The sequence below is a fragment of the Alligator mississippiensis genome, chromosome 1, assembly GCF_030867095.1.
Source record: "Alligator mississippiensis isolate rAllMis1 chromosome 1, rAllMis1, whole genome shotgun sequence".
NCBI classification, from domain to species: domain Eukaryota; kingdom Metazoa; phylum Chordata; order Crocodylia; family Alligatoridae; genus Alligator; species Alligator mississippiensis.
The window spans coordinates 215995698-216012484 of NC_081824.1; the positions used below are offsets into that span (position 1 = coordinate 215995698).

Below are 16787 nucleotides of genomic sequence, written 5' to 3' on the forward strand. Positions count from 1 at the left end.
TGGGTTTAAATTTCAGGCTCTTGTCAGATAATTTATTACTGTGGGAATAAAGTAATTTTAAGATTTTTTTAATTTTACTGAAATGATCTTAGTTATAAGAGTTTATTTGCCTCCAAAATGACTAAATTGAATTACAGGACTCTAATTTGTAACACAGAGCATACAACAAATGGATGTGGGAAATGTCCCCATGCTCGTGAAAATAGAACAAATATAGGTCAGTTTCCAAAGGAGATGAAAGAAGCCAAGTATAAGGGGAGCCTACTGTTTTGTGCTGACAGTCATAGTAGGTTTTTGGAGATTGATCATCAAACTACAAAGGTGAAGAGGAGAAGGAGGATGGACGTGATGAGAGTTGTCATACCTTAGGAAGAAAAGAGAGCACAGACAGTACAGGGGCTTCCTAAGAAATTTGCATGAGGAGCATAAACGTATGGCACCCAAGGCCCTTTCTTCTAGCCACTTCAGTTCCAGGTTTACAAAGTCTGTTGTAAAGCTTTCCTCTTCTCTTTTAGAAGACCTTGCTTTCCTTGACTGTCATGGTGATCTTCTCTAGGGATTAAGTAGACCCAGAAGATGGATAGCAGAGGAAACCCCGCTCTACTACTTGACTTCATTCCCTCATCTAAAGATACAATACACAGAAGATCTATTTTAAAACAGACCAATCTTATTTACTTTTTTAATCCTCAGAAAGAAGTTAATCCACTGTGCAAACAGCTGGAATAAATCTGAAGGAGGAATTTACAGCCTGATGCTCCACTTATTTTATGCTGATGTAATTCCTTTGACTTCAGTGGAGCTATTCCTGATTTACACAACCGTGAGCAAAGAAACAGGCCTGTATTGCCCAGGTCTAATTCTATCCACTTTTTGTATTCTTGTGGTATAAATCAATGTTGTGGCCAGCTAGCAGCCTTCATCAAAATTTCAGAATGGATCTAATTCTATGCTCACAGAGGTGTAAAACAGAAATTATTCCATTAAAATCAACTGATTTACTTTTATATAAAACTACTGCAAGAAGAGAATTATGCCTTGAGTTTACAGTGGAGATACAAGTGGATAGTTTCTTATCAGTTTTTTTTTTTCTTGGAGTTAATGTTTCATCTATACAGTTAATAACAGGACTGCTTCCCAGCAGGACAGAATGTATCCAATGTCTGTCCTGACTTAACCCTACAAGTCGCCTATCTCTGGGGTAGGCCAGAGCAAAATTTGCCTCGGTGACTGTAAAGTGGTCCCAAGATTCTTCCTTATGATATCCTTTCTCAAGCATACAAGATACCAGATTTTCACTCCAGCACTATTATGAAGGACTTGTATGACAGCCTGATTGATATTCTGCATGTTTGGTATCTCTACTTTGTGAGTTCTGAATTCAATGTGCTATGAAATAAACTGTCTTATTAGGGGTGTCAATGGATCACTGCTGTTCCTTAAAAGTTCAACAGTTTTTGACAGCAAAATTGTGAGCCCCAGCAAAGAAAAAAGCCTCATATCTGTCATCCTTACAACTTATAAAAATGAAACCCAGATTTTTGGGTTATTTTAGGGCAAGGGGTGATGATGACTGTTTCAATGCACTTAGTGATACATTTAAATCAGTGATTTATGCAGCCTGACATTGACTTTAATTTAGCTCATGTTACAAGTAAAGTAATTCAGTCCTTAATGAAGTGTACTCCATATGACATATTGAACATGTGATCTGACAATCATTGCTTTAAAACAGGCCTAGGTTACATTTTCTTTTGTCATTGAAAGTGGGCTGTCAGTTCATAAACTTAAAACAAGGCATGCTGACCTATCATTCTCCTTGAAGTATGGCACTGAAGTCTGTGAGAGACACACATTAAAATAAACTATTGTAATGGCTTGAAGGGGAAAGGAGGAAAAAAATTACACCCAAGCTGTATTATATATAAGATACTTCCAACTTGTTTATATATTCTTAAAGACTATGTGAGTGTATAAAATGAAGAGGATATTAAAATTTGCAGCTACTCAGTTTAAACTGAGTCTTATATTTTAAGGGAAGGAATTTATGGCTAGAGTAAACTGGGCCAGATTCTCAGCTAGTAAAAGGCTTTCCGCTGGTTCAGGACCTGGACTTATGTGAGTTGGCTGAAGGCACAGTTACACTGGCTTCCATGATAACTTACAGGTTTTTGTTTCAAAGGCACTAGTAGAGTGCTTGGGGAAAATATGTTATTCTTTGTAATGTTTGGGTCAAAATCTGATCCATAGTGTTTGCCTGCAAAGAAGGTGAAGTTTCGAGGAATTCTGTTGAACAGCATTATTCAGGAGGGACAAAAATGTCAAAGATAGATCATCAGACAAGGTTAAGCCAGTCAGATTTGTGCTGGTCCAGTGGTGTGAAAAGGGACAGGGTTAGTGGGAATTCCTCTGGCTACAGAAATCCTCTTGGCATAGCTTTCTTCACATTATCTACTTTCCTTTCTCTATGTAGCTGCGAGTCAAGCAGGAATGTGCTGGCTGTTGGAGAACTTGGGCAAGCATAATGGTAACTAGGCTTTGGTCTTCTATGAGTTATACCATGAAGTTTAACTGGTACCCCCAGTCAGCTCCACAACTGGGGAATATTCAAGGGCTTCAATTTGAACTGCAGTTTCAAAGTTACTTAAGAAGGCAAGCCATTTTAAAGGCTAAAATGTAATAAAAAAAGATTTTTTTTAAAAAAAGCAATTATTTTTTTTCACAATGGATCTCTCCTAGAATACTTTATACAAATTCAGCTAGAAAAGGAATAAGAGAAAGAAATTAAAGGATACAGTGAAGAGAGAGAGAAAAAAGACACGTTGTTAGATGAAGATGTTATAAAAAATAAAAATGTGTTCTTAACTTAAAATAGCTGTGAAGACATAGCAGCTTGGGATTTAGTTTAGACTAGGAACTTGAATTAATCTCTGGGCTCTTCTGTAGGGTTGCACTTGATCTGAGTTTATACCCTAATAACCTGTCTTTACTACTCTTTTAACCCAAGTGAACCACATAGCTTTTTTTTTTTTTTTTGCAGTGTTGACATCTGTAGCCTCAAATATAAAAAGCATGGTGAGCTCCCCAAACAGAGGGGTCTTCAAGAGGAGGTTGGATATGCATCTAGCTGGGGTCATCTAGACCCAGCACTCTTTCCTGCTTATGCAGGGGGTCGGACTCGATGATCTATTGAGGTCCCTTCCGACCCTAACATCTATGAATCTATGAATCAGAGAGCAACCAGGTTGTTGTGAATGAAAAGGATGAAGAAAATGGCAGCTACACCACCAACAGGTCTCTTGTGATAAGGATACCACAGCAAGACAGTCTGAATTCCAAAAAAAGTTCATGTCTTCCACAGAGAGCAGGGTAGGCTCATTCTTTTGCAGGATCTGAGGCAACATCAAATGAAAGATCTATTTGTTGTGAAACTGGAAGGACCTCAGTTCATTTTTAATGGTGACAGGGATGCATAGCACTAGCAGAGATACCTGTAACTCAGTAGCCTGATCCTCTGAGTTGCTGAGCTGCCTCAACACTTGTGGACTTCAGTAGGAATTGAGTTTTAAGGAAACAATTGAAAAATTATCAGGAAACATGTAAAATGAATTATTTGGCTGTAACAGAGGACAAAAGAGTCTTCTAAACTGGTTGGATATAAATAAAATAAAGAGGGGGTTTGTATAGAAATTCATGTTTATGGGCACTAATGCTGATATCCATTTTATCTTTCTCTTTTTGTATGAACTTTATAGTTTATATGTGAGATCATGCTGTTTTCATTAACAATGCTGAAGAAACTGAGCAGAGTGGGGGGAACCTTTGCTTTGACCTTTTATTCTAACATTGTGAGTGACACTGATTTTGCTTTCTTTTACAGGAAGCAAAATAATGCATTTTGTATTGCTACTAAATAGCAGAGGAGTTTAATCAGGATGATCGGAAATATTTGTCCACTTTTAACCAAACTGCTGATTGATCAAGGGAAGGATGCTTGACTTTAAGGTAACAACATGGTAATTAACTAGAAACAAAATACTTTCCAAAAAAATAAAACAATCCCACGAATAGACCACATAATAGCTGGTTTAAACTGAGACTGACACTGTACACTTTTGTATTTATATATTACACTTACAGTCAGTCTGGGAGTTTCAAAGTGTCTGTGGGAGTTAGATGCTTCAATCCCATTGAATTACTCAAAGGCTTGTTTTGAGAATCTTAGCCATATTCTATTTATGATATTTATAGTAATCAATGGGATATTTTGGGACAGTCCAAGAAATATGAGACAGGCTGAGTTTGCTCTTTAGCCTGATGTTTATTCAACAGTTCATTTTTCATTGAACACACAGTATTAAAATTACATTTGTTTGTTATAGAGTTGTCAGAATGAAATCTATTTCCAAAAATATACATTTCCATCTTCTATGATCATGTCTTGCACTGTAGTTAAGGTTATGTCAACATGGCCAAAGTAAACCCCTCGTTTTGAAGATTAGTAATTGTGGCAAACTCCATTTGGGCTCAAACATGTTGAAAAAAAAATCTCAGCCCAGAAGAACATTTTTCTAATAAATTCTTTTCAGTTCATTTAGATTTTGTGCTCAAATGAAGTGTATAGAAAATAACGATGTGATTAGCAAATGCTGTTCAACCAGGGTGCATGGCACCCTGAGGTGCCTTGAGATCCTTTCAAGGTTGATGTGGGGTTCCACTCACTTTTGAGTTCTTTGCAAGAGAAGAATTTCTCTATTAGTTTTTGGTAGTCAAAGTAAGAATCAAAACTAAGAGGTTAGGGGTTGCTGGCTGTAGCCGTGTTGGTCTAAGGACATAAGCAGACAAGGTTGTTTGGGTGAATGTGATATCTTTTATTAGACCAACTAAATAATTGGAAAAATTGTTCTTTGCAAGCTTTGGGCATAGGGAGAGTCTGCTTGTGTTTTGTGTGCTCTTCTGAGTGGAATAGAAGCAAAAATGCAAAATGCAGGTCTGTGAAAATGCAAATGCATGGCAGTGAGGATCAGAAGTGATGGGAGACAATACGTGTGAGACAGGTAGGTGGGCAGGGGGGAAAGGAGAGAATGTTGACCTGGTGGTAGAATGTAGCCTGTAAAATGCAGACAGGTTACCTGGGGTTATCAGATATTAGGCAGGTTATAATGTGCCATAAATTCAATGTCTATATTTAGTCCATGATTTTTTGTATCCAGTGAAGTTAAGTTTTTAGGTTCATCTACGAAAGGTGTTTTGTAAATTCCCTTTGAGGATTAGAACTGAGACACTGAAGAGAGAGTGGTAGTCTTGTGAGAAGTGTGCACCCACAGGGAACTGGATATTTTTGTCTTTGATAGATTTTTGGTGAAGTGTCCAGTGGAAAGAACTTTATTTTAGGAAGTGATATGCAGAATGAACCTGATGGAGAGCCTCTGCTGAGTCTCTCTCTGGGACAAGAGATATGTGTGTGTGTGTGTGTGTAACGTGATTATTTCTAATGCATTTGAAAATGGGGATGTGAAGGATAACAAGAATGTCAGCAACAAGAGGATGATCCAGAATTTAACTAAATAGGGCAACCCAGTGACAGAGGATGCAAAAACCTTTATTACCTCAGTCTTCACAGGAAAGGTCAGCTCCCAGACTATTACACCTGGCAGCACAGTTTGGGAAGGAGGTGAGCAGCTAGCAGTGGCAAAAGAACAGGTTAGGGACAATTTAGAAAAGTTGGAAGTGTACAAGTCCATGGGGCTGGACAGGATGCACCTGAGGGTGCTGAGGGAGTTGGCCAATGTGATCAAGGCCACTAGTCATCATCTTTGAAAACTCCTGGCAATTGGGAGAGGTCCTGGACAATTGGAAAAGTAGTGCCCATCTTTAAGAAAGGGAAGAAGGAGGATTCAGGGATCTACAGACCGGTCAGCCTTACCTCAGTCCCTGGAAAAATCATGGAGCAGGTCCTCAAGGAATCCATTTCTAAGTACTAGGAGGAGAAGATGATGATTAGGAACAGTCAGCATGGATTCATCATGGATGCCCGACCATCATGATTGCCTTCTGTGATGAGATGATTGGCTCTGTGGATGCAGGGAGACCAGTAGATGTGATATACCTTGACTTTAGCAAGGGTGTAGATTGTAGCTGTGTTGGTCTAAAGACATAGGCAGACAAGGTTCTTTGGGTGAATCTGATATCTTTTATTAGACCAACTTAAATAGTTGGAAAACAATTATTAAGCAAGCTTTTGGGTTCAAAAACCCGTTGTCAAGCTAAGGAAGTTTCAGCAGTTGGTGTGTGCTCTTCCTGGATGGAATGCAAAGTAAAGAAGCCAGAGTCTGGTCTGGTATGCATACAAAACTTTAGCAAGGCTTTTGATATGGTCTCCCATGACATTCTCACAAACAAGCTAAGAAAGTAAGGGTTGGATGAATGGACTGTAAAGTGGATAGAAAACTGGCTGGATCGTTGGGCTCAGAGGGTAGTAGTCAATGGGTTGATGTCTAGTTGGCAGCTGGTATCAAATGGAGTGCCCCAGGGATTTGTCCTTGGGTCAGTTTTGTTTAATATCTTCGTTAATGATCTGGAAGATGGGTTGGAGTGCACTCTCAACAAGTTCATGTATTATAGCAAGCTGGGGGGAGTATTAGATATGCTGGAGTGTAGGGCTAGGACATCAACAAATTGGAAGATTGAACCAAAAGGAATCTCATGAGTTTCCATAAGGGCAAGTGCAAAGTCTTCCACTTAGGATGGAAGAATCCCATGCACCAGTACAGGCTTGGGACCAACTGGCTAAGCAGCAGCTTTTCAGAAAAGGACCTGGTGGTTACAGTGAACACTAAGCTGAATATGAGTGAACAGTGTACCCTTATTGCAAAGAAGGCTAATGCCACCCTGGGCTGCATTAGTAGGAGCATTGCCAACAGACCAAGAAAAGTGATTCCTCCCCTCTGCTTGGCACTGGTGAGGCCACATCAGGAGTACTATGTCCAGTTTTGAACCCCCCCAGTACAGAAAGGATGTGGACAAATTGGACAGAGTCCAGAGGAGGACAGTGAAAATGGTTCGGGGGCTGGAGCACAAGACTTCTGAGGAGGGGGCTGAGGGAACTGAGCTTATTTAGTTTGGAGAAGAGAAGACTGAGAGGGGATTTAATTGCAGCCTTCAACTACCTGAAAAGTGGTTCCAGAGAAGATGGATCTTGACTGTTGCAAGTGGTGCCAGGTAAAAGAACAAGGAGCAATGGTCTCAAGTTGTAGCAAGGAAAGTTTAGGTTAGATATTAGGAAAAATTTTCTTGCTAGGAGAGTAATAAGACACTGGAACAGGTTATCTGGAGAGGTTGTGGAGTCTCCATCGTTGGAGGTTTTCAAGACTGAGGTAGGTAAAGCCTTGGTTGCGATGATCTAGCTGGGGGTGGTCCTGCTTTGAGCAGGGGGTTGGACTGGATGACCTCCTGACGCCCCTTCCAAACATAATTTTCTATGATTCGATGAATTTTAACTGTGTCTGTCCTCACAAAAACAGTCCTTCCAGGTGTGCCTCAAACTGAAGGGATAAAAGGATTAAAGAATATTCTTATATAACAGGGACTGAATCTAGAAATCCAATAACAGAGGTTCTAAAGGCATGATCCTATTCCTGGTAAAACTCCCCACAATGTCAAGTAGAGAGAGAGAAACCTTTATGTTTGTGGTTTGCATAGAAAAAAGACTTTAAAACAATCCAGGGGTTTATATAGGTGCAGCTGGCCTAACAAGGAAGAAAGTCACTATTCTAATATAAGAGAATGTTGACCTTTTAAAAGGAGAGAGATCAGTCAAACATAGCCTTAGAGGAGGACTAAGGGGTGTAATTTTAAATAATCTCTCTTTCCTTGTCTTCCCTTCTAAAGCTAATGGAAATTAAGTCATTGGGCTCTGGAATAGGCAAGTCATTCATAGATACATACTGGCTGCATCTACATAAGATGCTTACTGCGCAGTAGCTCATTACTACTGGGCAGTAGCATCGGGTGGCACTAACTGTGATGCGATGCTACTTCACAGTAATAACAAGCTACTGTACAGTCCTAATGAGCTACTGTGCAGTCAGCATCACCAGGAAACCGTGCAGGGATGCTACTGTGCATTGGCACTGGTTACTGTGCAGTCATTTAGTACTTGGGTATGCAAGTACTAAATGACTGCACAGTAACAACATGGCCACTGAGAGTCTCATTACAAACAAATACTTCAGACAGACATTCTGAGTCAAAGATTTAAACTAGACCTAACAGTTAATCATCATACACATTTTAATAAGAGTGGAGCCTACATGTAGTGGGAGTGGCACTGGGAAAAGAGGGGTCAGATTCCAAGATGGAGTTGGCCTGGTTTGACACCAGGGGCTCAGGAATGCAGGTTTTTCTAATGAATCTAGGTCCTCAGCAAGTGTAAACAGACATCAACCCTTCCTATCTTTCAGGAGATGATAGAAGCAAAAAAAAAATATATCCAAGGCTGTTGCTCAATCTACTAGTCATACTGGGTCAGAGGATGTGTGTCCATCAGTAGATCATCAACAACACCCTGACACATAACTGAATATTCTTTGTGTACATCCATGCAGCAACAATATACAACACTCATGAGCACATGCATCCACATATGATCAAAAGACTGGAGCAAATAAACACATGACTCCAGGAGCTGGAGCTTTATAGAAAACACCACATAGTGTGAGGCCCCAAGTTATAATCTTGAGAACTGGCAGCAGTGACTCTAAATAAATGATAAAAGAAGGGAAATTAGTTTTCATTAGACTCTTTAAACTCATTTTTCTATTTCATAGCTCAGGAAATTGGGCAAGGAGAAGGAGCTCAAGCAGCAGGCTGTATTCCGCCAAAGCCACCTCTGTTCTGCTGAGACTTGCCAGCAGGGAGTCAAATAATGTTAATTGGGTTATGCGATGTAGACTTGCCACATATAGGAACTGGACTGAGGCCACAGACTCATTTCAGTTGCTCCCAAAATATTCACATTGGCCTTTAATTTTGTTTTTAAATAGAAGAGATCATCTCTAGACATTCTGAACTGATGCATGTCTAGTGTTTTGAACACTGCACCCAGAGTCTGTATGATTTAGCATGACAACAGGATTACATTTATACAATTAATTAATGTTTGCTTGACCACTTTTATCCAGTTTCTTTCTCTAGCACATAAAAGAGAACCTGACATAAATTTCTCTTTCAAAACAATTGACTTAGCAACTGCTGACCTTCTGTTCTGTCATTCTAAGGATTGATTGGATATTGTTGAATTGTTTCATTCTACAGTAATTAAACATAAAATTAATTATGCTAGTAACCTATTATTTCTTTGAACCAAGGACTAAGTCATTTGTTTTTGCTTGGTTACTCTGAGGGCTCTGACATCAGACAGCAAAACCCTTACCGTTGCAAACAAAGTAAATAGTATAAAGGGAGCAATTTAATAATCAAAATATCATATAAAGACTTCTAATTTCCGTATGCCCAGCCTATTGCATTAGGTTAATATAATTTGATCTATAAATCTTTTAAACCTTATGATTTTGTAATTTAAGCATTTCCTGGATGGCTAATCACGCAAGGAAAGGCAGAAGCAGGATGAAAAAAAACCCCCAAACTAAAAATATACTTTTAAAAATGAGGTATAAAAGAGTATATCTGTAAAAGACTCAGTGAGCCTAGTATGGACAACTAATTCCAGAGCTTGCATGCCACTTAAATAAGCTCATCTGTGTTCAGGCAGGTGCCTATATAGTATTTTCTTTGTTATGGTGAAAGTACTGTTAGCCACAGTTACATTGCTAGTATATGGTACAAAGAGGAACAGAAGAACAGCAAGTTGATATAATCAAAATGTATGTGCCAGTGGACTCCAAAACAGTATTTTGCTATTTTCATTAGCACAGGCCATATTCATTTAATTAGCATGATTGAAACATTTCAATCATGGCAGAAGATACCAAGCACTGGCTTTGTACTCACTCATGAGCTATCCATTATGAAATGCTGGAGCTGACAATGATGTGTGTTACCAGTTGTGATTTTGTAGCTAGGCTTTGACTCTTAGGTCTTGCCCTTTTGATTTGGTGTGACATTCACGACATAGAAGTCAAATGTCCTGACACCACAGTGTGGATGTACTGGAAAAGAAAATGGGCAAAGATGGGAGCTTTATCCACAATAGGAAAGAAATTGATCTGAGCACCTTATTTGGGATCAGCAGAACATCTACCATACCAACATTCCTGTGAAGCCAAGTTGTCATCCTGAACAGAAGTAGCCTGATTGGCAGTGCATTTTCTCTCTGGGTAGAGTGCTAAATCTGCTGCTTATGAGTGCTGTCTTCTCCAGAAGTTATTTGACTCGTGCCTTTGGCTGGGTAGGGTGTTGGAGTTCTATCTATCTGGGTAGGGTGTAGAAAGAAGCTCAGTCTACAGGAAGAAAATTTTCCTATGGTTGAATAATGGACTAAGCAAAAGAAAACCCAATGTCATCATTTATTGAAGAAGGCCATGTTCCTCTTTAGCATACAAAAATTAATATGAAGCCTATCAGAGGCTGTAAAAAAAACTTTATTCGTTAATAAAGGCAACCCATAAAACATTAGATTTAACATTTAACATACCCAATCCTCCCAAATATATACAGAGAGAGACATTGAACTTCTATCAGCAGTAGTACTAGAATCTGGATCATTGTCCACAGAAATCTTGTGTTCCCTTCCTTTCCTCCCCCAAGTCTCCAGCAGTTCCTCAGTGTTTCCATTAATGTCAAGCTCTTGTATTTCTTCATCTTTATACAATAATTCACCCCCTCCTTTCCCCTATAATGCTGAATAACACAAATCTTATCTTCTCATCTCTTCTTTCTATTTTTAAATATATTCTAGAAGCTCTTACCTGGCAGGACACCAGCCCTCAGCCATCAGTCAATACATCAGATGTCCATCATGCTTCCAGCGCTCACTAGTCAGGCAAACAGAAAATTCCCAAGATTTTGCAGTTCCTGAAGGCCAGGTACAGACATTACACTTTTACCAGTACAAGTGATCGGAAACCAGTTTGTACCTATAACAGAACAGAAGTTTGGCACACACAGACTGGTTTAAAAATGGCAGAACCTGGTCTAAGATTTGCATCCCCCAACCAAAGGGCGAATGTGTGTCCTGTCGCTACTGATCTAAACTCTGCAGCTTTCAGGAAACTGTGTAACTTAGATCGACTCTGTCTTGGGCTAGCTGAAAAGAGATGTATCTGGACCAGTTACCCAGTGTAGTCAGGCACCTCTGTGAAAAGTGGCTATCAGTATGAACGTGAAAAGAATGGGGCTCTTGAGCACAAAGAACTTTTTGATTCCATGGACCCAGTATTTGATGTATATCTTCTGCAATATCTTTGTATATTGGGTCAGGAAGATCTGATGGGTCAGAGACGAGTCCATGGCACAGACTTACCTGGTTTGTTATACGCAATGATTTACAAACCAGTACAGATACCACTATACAAGTGCTTTCTCCTCAGTCTTTGATTTGTGAGGCCAGTACTACTACAGTCAGATGTGCAGTCGTTAAGTTTAATTTGATCTCTTTTACACCAGAATAACTATGTTGGCTTCACTGTGGGTGTGTTTATAGGTGCAGGGGACTGTGCACTTGTTACTGTGCAGTCATTTAGTACTTGCTTAAGCACTACCAATGTACTTGCACAGTCATTTAGTACTTGCTTAAACATTACTGTGCAGTCCCAATGCCACACAGGTTTTTTCCATGCTACTGCATAGTAGCAATGAGCTACTGTGCAGTAACTCATTGCTACTGTGCAGCAACATCAGCATCATGGTTCGTGCTTGCTGATGCTACATTGCCGTAGCAATGAGCTATGCAACATAGCTTGTCGCTACGGTGACATAGCATCTTGTGTAGGCGCACCCTGAAGGTACCATTCTTCCCATAGACATAAGTGAAGGATAGGCTTGAAAGAATGATATAGGCTTGCTCACCAGTATCTGTGGATTTACTGGATAAAATGGTGCCTTCTCTTTGTCAATCAAGAAAGAAGTTTACTTTGTGTATGGGTTGCATAAGACAGGGGATTTTTTTCACATTGGTGAATTGGCAAGTAAATTTTTGGCTAAAAAATGTTTTAGCAAGTCTGCAACAGTGATTTGAGCCTGTAACTAGCTCATAATTCCTGTGTACATTTTAGTTACTTGTCAGCATAATGTTAAAAAGTTTCTATAGGATCCCATTCCTAAATAATCTTATTCAAGACTTTTACTTATGTAGATTCCATGTCCATGTGTAGGTAAAGTACTTGTCTGCCTCCCCATAAACCCCATTCTCCCTTTATAATCTTACAGATGCTTTTGCTTGCAGTTGTCTTATTGTATAAGATAGCTAAAGAGCCATTTGCAGTACCCTGTACCTTCCCCACTTTCACCTTTTCCTTGGAGCAAGGCCATCTAGTTCATGCCTCCTCCTTTTCATTGAAAGAGTTCCCGTGTCATTCAAATTAAGAGATTATCTTCCCAAAATCTTCCCCTTGGAGAAAAAGGGGGGAAACTGTGTCAAATGTCAGGGATATTAGAAGTGGAGTAGAACCCAAACTCTATGTCTTGGTCTCATTCTAATTTCCATTTAAACAGTCCAGTTCTATTTTTCCTGTGGATGACTTCTCATGCGAGCAATATTTTGGGATTGTTGGCCTTTGCTCAAGTGAAGCTGCCAAAAATGGGCCTATTTTCTCAGTGTCATGTAAGCGAGGTCCTTCCGCATGGGCAGATTAGAAAAGCCTAATGGAGAGCAACAAAAAGGTTTAAAGGTCTAGAAAATATGACTTACAAGTTGGAACAACTGGGATCATTTCGTTCAGAGAAGAAACGACTTGCTTTTCCTTGCTCCATTCCACGCTTTGCAAATTTCCCATGGATTTAAATGGGGCCACTATGTCACCCTTTCAAGCTGTTCTGGTTAATGGGGTTTGCACAGTGGAACTAACATCACTGTTCCAAATTGAGGAATGTTGCTGTGGAGATTACAGAGCATGAGATATCAGATCAAGGCAATGATACATGAAGACTTTAATTTCATAGGTCTCTATTACATAAGAAATGTGAAGAGAAGTGGAATTAAGAAAACATGAACTAAACCAGTAGGAGGATTCAGAGGGTTCTAAGAGGACGGGATCTTGTTTACCCGGTGTTCCTAAATTTTACAACATGAATTTTTAGTTGATTTGATTAATTCATACCACATCAAAAACATTCACCATGCCTCTCTGCTGACTGTTGACTAAAAATAGTTCAAGAATAGATAAAATTGTGGAAGGTAACTGAAATAAGAATGCTATGGAAATACATTGTGAGATGGTGAGCTAAAGTCGTTGAAGAGCAAGCAGACATTTTGATAACTTTTTTTGCAGATCCAGTGCCCACAGCCATTTTTGAATTAGAGCTAGAAAACCTAGAACATGTGGAGATCTTGTTTCAACATGGAAATGATACATGCAAATATATAGTATTTTGAAACCATCTGGTTTTCATGCTTACTTATCGGAGTTTCAGCTTATAACATAACAATCCTTTTCAGATAAGTGATTTTGTATTAGATATTTTAGTTTAATATTGCCTTGTAGATATGGTTTGCTTAGTTATGCTAGTAGAAATATGTATTACTGCTTACACAGCGCTGTTGTCCTTTTAGCCCTACAGCTGAAGCATAAAATCAACGATAATGCAACTAGCTGATTAATGCCTACTTATATATCTTATGATTTAAAAGTTCACCTTGCGTTCCATCTACCCACAGCCCATGGTCAAGGTCCTGAAAAAGTACACAAGTCAATTCTTGCTTCATACTTGGTTTCTTATTTAGAATGGAACAGATAAGGAAGAAAAATGGTTTGGATAGATTTGGTCTGAGAACAAAGCACCTGGAGTTCCCCTCTGATAATAGCCTGTTGAAGAACAAGTTAGCTCAAAACCAAACATCTATGTTAATGGTGCTCTATGCTGGACAAAAAGAGACCTCAGTGTTATCATGTGGTGTTGGTGTTTTCAGATTAAGATGGGGGATTAAGGAATTTTACTCAGCAATTTGAGATGCTTTGTTAGGAACGGAGGAGATTTGAGCTGCTTTGTTCTCAAACCACATGTTAGTAAAAAAGCAAACAGGCACTTAATCCTGACAGACAGCAGAACTTGACATCAATTTGTCCCTTGGGAGGTGACCAGGAGTTCTCTTTGACTGGCTAAAATTGTTGTTCCTTGTGTTTTTGGAGTCTTAATACCAATGTTTTAACCAAAACAGCACTGTGCAACTGTATGCACTAATTCACAACTACTAGTAACTGATCAGCAGCTTTATACTCCCAAACAAGGTTTAGTGTTTAAAAAACACATAGAAGGTGCCAAAGTGTTTACTAAATAGAGTTAAAAATATGTTCTAACTTAAGGTCATGCCTTCAGTCTCAAAAGGGACCATGCCAAAGAAAAGAAAAAAAGTTGATAATTTTCCTGTTTGGGATGTTGGAAGGTTTCCTGTAACAATAAAAATATAGCAGCCGACATATAGACAGCTGAGTATATACATGATTGTATACTACCCTCTGACACAAACATTAATGTCTTATGTAGATCTCTGAGGTTCTTTTAAACATCTAGTTACATTTTAAGGTCATGTCCTCAGAGGTCATTGATGTAAGTGTATTTGTAGAAAAGAAACAAACAGCTCATTGAATCTGGTTTCCTATTTTAACATACATCAGTTAAATTAAATATGCAACGTTATAATGTCTGGCAACAAACCCAGGTTCTGATGTATAAAATTTGACTTTTCCCCTCTGTGTTTATGTCATAGCTAATACACAAAGATAAAGTGCATGTACTATGCTCTGCATATTTACTGAACTTTGGCAAGTCACTAAGAACCAGTGCTCAAGTCAAATTAGAACCACCCAATTTATAAAACACCATTCTAAACTAATTTTATTATATTTGAAAGATACTCTATGTTTATATGCAGTCAAACAATAGCTCATGCCTTCCAGCAGGTAAAAATATTTATACCACCTTTATTATCTTTACATTTGGCCATTCTTGCAAACTTGAAGAGAAAAAGTTGCAACCATACATTGTGCATTACTTAAATAGGATAAACCTATCCAAACAAGAATGACAAGGTACTATTTTTCTTTTCTTGGCAGACTATGATTTCTATGGGGTTAGCTTTTTTAAGGGACCTACTCAAGGAAGTATGATTAATCTTCTAATTTGCTTATACTTCATTTGCAACACACATATAATTGCTATGTGCATGATTCTGAATTCACTCGTGTTGACATCACTGAGAAGTTTGCATGTACCAGGAAAATAAGACAGAGCCCTTTTATTTGTTTATGCTAAACATTAATTTTCTGAAAAGGAAAAATGTCATTCATTAATGACTATTCCAGTGTAGCTACTGGATGAGTGTAACTCTTTTGGCTCAGGAAACAGACTTCTGTTCCAGTGTTCTAATGAACAATAGTAGGCAAAACGATTTCAAGAGTTAAGAAAAATACCTTGGCCCTTGTCCTTTAAAAAATTACACATTTTAAATTTAAATAGTAAGTAATTACAAGGATAATGATTGATTTCACTGTTTATATCTTGTAAATATCTGAAATCTGGTGGTTATAAGGTAGGTTCTGCGTAAGGGACTAAAAGTTTATTCATTCCCATGAAAAGAGTAACAGAAGCCTATAAACAACTTTGGAGCACCTCCTAATTCTGTAATTCCATGTTTCTATGGAGGTTTACTGAATATAAAGGGATCAAATAAGGGGTGAACTGAAACCAGAAACACAGTATTCATTCATTTAACTCTGCTATAGTAAATAGCAAATTCAGGGTGACTCAAGGGACACAATGTCTTGTAAAACATATGTACTTAATATAAGGGTCATAAAACTTATTAAATTAAAAGCTAGGTTAAAAATAGGACGAAAATTTATGCTGCTGTCTAAGATAGCAATAATTTCCCTTTGGCCTTTCCCTTTTCAACTAATATGGGTTCTGGTTTACAAAAAATAGTCAACTTGTAAAATCTTCTTTCTTCAAGACTAATTGCAAATCACTGTGCACTAGGCGAACTGACTGACTAATAATACAGCATGATGTAGAATAAAGGATCCTAACAGCTGGGAGGATATGTTACATCACAGTTGACCCCGTGCACAAAAAACTTGTAGACATTAATTTTATGTTTGTGAAGTATGGAATGCAATGGACAATCGAATGAAATAGAAGACTCTTATACCTGGATTAGCAAGAGCAAAGAGAGAAGTCCCCTTCACTTCTTCTGATGGACTATTGAGGCCCCAGACCAAATTCTGGCCTAGATTCTTTTCTTCAGCTGAGGTATAGTTGGAATAGCACTCCCTCAAGCCTCAGGCTACAGTAGGAGTCAATATGATACCTTTGACAATTTAGAGAAGACCGTGAGCAACTCTGAGTTGTATTCAGCACCTTTCAGTCCCAACGGGCCGTTCCAAAAGCTGTGTGTAGGAGGAGGACAGTGGGAGTCCAGTCAGATCACCTTTTCCTCAGCCTCACCTCTATATCATTTCAGATACAAGGAGTCTTGTAGATCTAGCACAAGTAACTCACCTGGAGATTCCCTCTACAGAGGGAGATTTTTCAGAAAGCTGAGTAATCTAGCTTAGTGGCAGGGAGAAGCACAGGATATGTCCCTTTGTTCATAGTTGCAATGACAGAATAAG

At 38.7% G+C, this 16787-nt stretch overlaps 1 long non-coding RNA gene across 1 annotated transcript in view; it reads left to right on the forward strand.

Moving 5' to 3' along the window:
* Nucleotides 1–11046, forward strand: part of LOC109286472 (uncharacterized) — a 75928-nt gene extending 64882 nt beyond the window's left edge. The window contains exons 3-4 of the long non-coding RNA XR_002094513.2: nt 3881–4005; nt 10919–11046. This is a non-coding gene — a long non-coding RNA (uncharacterized LOC109286472). The remainder of the gene's footprint in view (nt 1–3880; nt 4006–10918) is intronic.
* The last annotated feature ends 5741 nt before the right edge of the window (nt 11047–16787 follow it).